Source organism: Ixodes scapularis, unplaced genomic scaffold (assembly GCF_016920785.2).
Source record: "Ixodes scapularis isolate PalLabHiFi unplaced genomic scaffold, ASM1692078v2 PGA_scaffold8__174_contigs__length_109621045, whole genome shotgun sequence".
Taxonomy (NCBI): Eukaryota; Metazoa; Arthropoda; class Arachnida; order Ixodida; family Ixodidae; genus Ixodes; species Ixodes scapularis.
In genome coordinates, this window is record NW_024609883.1 from 3,043,940 (window position 1) to 3,050,240 (window position 6,301).

Sequence of the window (6,301 nt, forward strand, 5' to 3'; positions counted from 1 at the left end):
GCATTTCCACAACAATGAATGGCGCCACTGTTCCCAGGATAGAGGGGCTTTACTTTCCTTAGGGTAAAGTGTACTAGAATACTTGGGTAGAACAGGGCCTCGCCTGAAGCGCGTGGTATTGATCGCGACAGGTGTCGACACCGGCGCGTTATCCAGAAGGTGTGCGCATGCGCGGCTGCACGCGCGAAAATATGAATCTTTGGTGCCGCTTTGGTGGAGTTCACATAGGATTTCCGATACAGCGACGACCTGCCAGTGGTCGTACCGCGGCATCAATTACGCTGCGGCACGATCGTTAGCAACATGATGCTTCAATGTATTGGACGGTACAAGCTACATTACCCTACCTTTACGTAAAAACAATTGCCACTTTAAAGAAGCGGATTGCAAGTTGTTTCAGCGTAGAATTAGCCGCGAATTACGGTTTGTCGGATGGTGAGTATTTTAAATGAAATGCCCATTTCCTTTGTCGCAAAGGCCGAACATTAGATATTTGAAAGGGCTAACACTTTTTTTCCTATCTTATTTTTAATGGAACGAAACGGCACATACTAAAGTCCGAGATTGTTTTAGTATGTTTTTAATACCCCAGGTTAACTTCTCTGTCTTCTTTTCTGTCCGTCTTCTTTTTCTTGACCTTAATCAGCTCGCTTCACTTGTCACTCATTCTTGTGTTCATTTATGCGACGAACCACCCAAGCGACGGTCGGAAAGGGGTGAGAATCTTTTATTTCTTCGTGGCTGCCGGGACCATCCGAGGGCCACCCTACGTTTACTTGTAAGAAATGGCTTATAAGCCGTGACAATTTTAATCACGCGTTTTAATAGTGAACTTAAGTTCAAAAACTGAGACAACGTGGGCTGAAAGGTAATGCTTTATAATATTCAAAGAAAACAAGCAACTATTTTACATCATTTTGAGCAGAAAACATGAGCACACGTAGATCAGGCAAGGAAAAGGTTGTAATAGTTTACAGCACGACATTGAAATAATGGTTACAATGTGCAGCGCATACATGGTTACAATATGCAGCGCATTTTCCTCGTGAGCGTAAACCATCTGAAACCCACACGCTCATAACAATACATTTAACCAAGAGCTGCTTTCTGACAACCAGGTAAGTCTCGCCTGAGCTGGGTATTCGAAGGGAAACACCCATGGTTCCACAGGGGACGTATATCTGGTTCACGCAGACATAGAGGGTGTTTTTGTTTTCTTCTTTGGAGAACTTCACATATTTTACAAAAAAAGAATGTGGCAGATATGTGGATGCCGTCTTTCGTTATATCTGTAGGGCTCGGTGGACAATAAATGGGCGAATAACCGTTGCAATGTTTATTAATTAACCAAAATCTGTTAGTTAACTTGTTTATTCACCCTTTGCCTACCGCAAATATTAAAAAAAATTTGAAATTACCGATATTTTCATAAGGCGCTTTGTAGCAGCTGTGCATGGGCACCGCCATAACTGACCTTCAGTTTTTGTTTCCTCTTATTACGTTTACTTCACTTCATTATTACCATAGCAGCTAGGCCAGGTTATTGCCATCTTAGATTTCATTCTGTCTTTCTCCCCAGCATTGGCTTTTGTGGAAGCTCGTCCTCACCAATTTCAGTGGCTCGGTATCTCGGTAAAACAAGAGAAGGTCAGCAATGGCGGCTGTATTCTGGCGCCTGTGTGAAGTGTCTTACCGCAGGAAAGGCTACATGCGCGAGCTCCTTGCACATTTCGGCGGCACAAGCTCTCGTGCACCAAGGGCAGCTGCCAGCGCTATGAGTTGGCGCTTCTAGCCTTCGCTGCGGTACAACATAAGGTGAAACGTGAAAAAGTGAAAAAAAAAAAAAAGGCGGGCTGCGCGATTTTTTCCGGATAACTCGACTACAGCGCCGCCACGAACTGTCAATGAGCCGCTCCGGTCCCAACACTACCGAAGTGTTCTAGTACATCTCGCCATTTTGTCCCACGCTTTTATTTTTCTTGTTTGTTCAGAAGCGCGTGAAAGAGCGTGTCCCTGCACGCGTTAGTGGCGCTGACCAACGTTGGCGCTGACTGTGTTATGGCGACATTGTGTTTTCGTCAATTTCTTTGTATTTTCCCCGTGAGCGCGTGCATCGGGTACTAGAAAGGGTGGCATCACCCTAAACAGAAGGACATCGAGGCACCGTAGTTATCACCCTGAGTGAAACGCACATGAAGGCACCCCAGTACAGTGCATTGTTTGATATGTAGCATACAGCCCTATACTACATTATATTTGTGGGAGCCGAGATTGAAGGACGAGGCAGAGAGCACGTGACAGGCGGCCGGCGGAGAAGACACGAGCTGGCACGAGACATTGCGAGCTGAGCGAGGCTGGAATCTGGACAAAGAAGGACGGAGCCGGGGCTGCCTAGCCTGGCCCATAACGAACCCCGGAGCGGTTTACCAGCGAGGTCTGGAGCAAGACCGGTGGAAACGGCGAGCCCGGGCCATATGACCTGGGCTATGACGATCCCGGGGTGGTTCCGCAGCGAGACTCGGGCATTGATAGCCCGGGACAGCCAGCCTACGCAGCGCTGGCGTGGGAAAGGCGATCCGCAGGCCTGGACACGGACCCCGACTGTGAGCTCTGATCGACGGGCGACAACAAAGGTCGGCGGGCCTGGACTACCGGCTCTCGACGACGGGCAATCGAGAGGTACAGTAAACCCATTCGCTGTCTTCTCGTTGCAGTGTGTAACTCCCTGGGTGACGGGCGGAAGGTATACCGATCGGGCGGCGATTATTAGTATAGAGGGACCTCCCCCGTAAAGAAACCCCACATTAAAATGGCGCCCAACGTGGGGCCCGTTCGGTACGCCTCTGCTTCTAGTCGTCCCCAGAGAGTCCCATGGATTCGTTGAGCGGGTTGTTCACTAACGCTAACGATGCCCGTTGAGACAAAGTATGTTGGAATTATGGTGACTTGTCTCAAAGCAGAGCTCAGCAGGTGTCTCCTCGAATCGAGTACTTAAAGGTCTCGAAGGACGAGGTTGCGGACGCGCGTTCTCGGGTACCCCAGAATAGTGGTTGGCAGGAGGTGACCCAACCGGGGGGAACACGAGGAGCGCGGTTAAGATGTAAGAAAGTCGTCTTCGGAGGCAGAGGAGAGCCACGGCATGTTCGCTGGAAGGCAGGATAGCGACTGGCAGGAGGGAACACAGCCGGGACTTATTCCATATTTAGGATTTAGGCTTGGAGTGATGCGGTAGGCAAGCAAGCGCTTGTCGAGGCCCGGGGTGCAGATGGGGTTTTGTCAGTGGGTGTCGGAAAGATTGCGGGAATTGCAGTCGACACCGGGAACACTGGCGGTCGAGATTGTCAGCGGGTGTTGGGTAAACTGGCGTAAATTGCAGTTGACACCGGGAAAGCTGGCAGGCGAGTTAAGGAGCAGTATGATTTGTAACCGCTGGGCCAAGACGGCTAGTTGTTTCGCGTCACTCCAACAACCGACGAAGGGCAGAGGGACGACTCTCCCTTGAGGGGGGTCGTTCCGAGAAAGCTACGAAATGTTTTATAGGATAATTTCTCGACTTCACTCTGGCCGGTCGTGGCAGTGACAGCAAGACTTTTAATAAGTTATGTCGCGTCATGACCTGGCCGGGGATGAGGCGGTAGACATTTAGGTGGCTTGTAGTTGTCCAGCTTGCCTTGAGGCGTGAACGGTTTAAGCGGGCTTGCTCGCTGAGCTACCGCCCCCTCCGAGGACCGAGCAGTCCCTAGAGCTCGTATGCACGTGGACGGAATGGGACGCTGACGTTTACATCGAGTAGCACATGGTATATGTAGCCGTTGCGGAATTGCGGGTATGGTATTTGGTCATCCCGCCACAGGCTTTGGATCCCTTCGCTTGCGCAAAAGATGGACTAGGTTTATGCCATCGTTACCTGTTCTGAAGGAAACTCACGCTTTGAGCAACGCAGCTAGTGGTTTTGCCGCATCGCTTGCTCCGAGATGAGAAGGGCACCCGAGGTATAAAGACGCGAGCGTCGTGTCTTACTTCTAGGCTTACTCGGCGAGATACAAACGAGGAGGCTTGCCCGGTTCACATCGCTGACTTGAAAGGATACTACCGTCGTCGCGATGGGGAAGACGCATAGCATGAGGTTGCGGTAGGACACAAGAAATCCCCTGTTCTTGGCAACCCACGAGCGAGCTGTGGAATGCAGACTTGCTGAGTTGGCCGCATGGTACACGAACCCGTCGGCAAGCAATTTGGCGGTGGAGACTATGGTCCCTGCCACAATCTGCGGCAGAGTATTTGTTCGTTGTGTGTTGTTTTAACACTTTGTTCTGCGCAGAGTAGCTTCCTGGAAAGACGGCCATAGACGGCGTAACTTATGAAGCCCACCGGGAGGGAAGACGGGCCCATTCGTTTTCCCAAGTACTCAGGGTGGCTGACAGTTGTTCGGCCTGACGAACGGTTCAGGCGGGCAGTTCTAAGCCCGCTGTGACCTCTAAGCGGAACGGGGCAAGTCCGTCTGCGTCGGCCGGACCAGCTTAGAGCAAGCCCCCCGCTGCATCGCGGTGAGTGGGACAGCGAGCGACAGACAGGTCGGCATTGTCTGCCGGCTTCGCTAGCCACCACCACCTACGCCGCTTTCGGACGCTGCAACGTGGCCACTCCAGCAACAGCAACAGCGGCCGCCCATGAAGCTCCCCGGCTCCCTGAAGCCCATGAAGTCCCCCGAAGTCCGGGCCTTGAGGGGGGGGAGAGTGTGGGAGCCGAGATTGAAGGACGAGGCAGAGAGCACGTGACAGGCGGCCGGCGGAGAAGACACGAGCTGGCACGAGACATTGCGAGCTGAGCGAGGCTGGAAGCTGGACAAAGAACGACGGAGCCGGGGCTGCCTAGCCTGGCCCATAACGAACCCCGGAGCGGTCCACCAGCGAGGTCTGGAGCAAGACCGGTGGAAACGGCGAGCCCGGGCCGTATGACCTGGGCTATGACGATCCCGAGGTGGTTCCGCAGCGAGACTCGGGCATTGATAGCCCGGGACAGCCAGCCTACGCAGCGCTGGCGTGGGAAAGGCGATCCGCAGGCCTGGACACGGACCCCGACTGTGAGCTCTGATCGACGGGCGACAACAAAGGTCGGCGGGCCTGGACTACCGGCTCTCGACGACGGGCAATCGAGAGGTACAGTAAACCCATTCGCTGTCTTCTCGTTGCAGTGTGTAACTCCCTGGGTGACGGGCGGAAGGTATACCGATCGGGCGGCGATTATTAGTATAGAGGGACCTCCCCCGTAAAGAAACCCCACATATTGTACAGCTATCCGACCGAGCTACAGACCGATACCGTGAGAAAACCCCGAACAACCAGACAGGAGAGAGGAAGAACGGGAAGGACGCCGAAGTGAAAATAGTGAAAATGTGCAGGCAAGCTGGTGTATTAACTCCATAACAAAAAAAAAAAAAAAAGAAGAAAATATCACCGAGACTGAAGATAATAATAAGACGAAAAGGCAAACGAACACGCACCATCTCAAATTTGAGAGGGCGTGTATGTTCAATGTCTTCTGTATACTCTATGCCTGTCGGAAGTACTCCCTGGGACCGTCGTCAATTCCTCCTCTTCTAACGCCCGTGTGCGCCGCGAGACGGCGCTGCCTACGTTGGAGGCAGTGTTTGTGGTAACGCGTTACAAGTGACGGCGTTACCAGTAACGAGTCACTTTTTTTCTGTAGCGTTTAACGCACTTTTTTATTGTGTTTGTGAGTATATTTATAGAGCCGGAAGATACCCCATTCACACGACCATAAAGGTACCTCTAGCTAAGGGACCTTTATGCCCAGCGGCGAATCAGTTCGCGATCCTCCGCGCGTGGCGTGTGCTCGCGACCCAAGAGCGTGGGCTGATTTGCCGATTGCAAAGGGACCTATGTTAAAGGTACCTTTATGCTTGCCGTGTGAACGGGGTATAAGGAAGCTACGGTTATCACTTGATAAATTACAAATGCTGCCTAGTGTGTAGCCTGGTAGGTGCTGTACTGTGGTCCTAGCAAACAGTTTAATATCTGGCACGTTCTTCTCTTTTTTTTTTTTTTTGTTATTAAAAAAAAGTTTTTTTCGTGTCGGAACATGTCATTTTGAGCTTCGGAGACTGCGACGCGCATACGTTTGGTGTAGATCCGCTTTCTATTGCAAGCCCGAATTATCATTTGATAAGATACAAATATGTAGCCTGGCAGGTGGTGGATTGTGGTCTGAGAGAGAAAATTAATATCTAACATAATATTTTTTTTTGTGATAATTTAAAAATGATTCCTCGTGTAGGAAC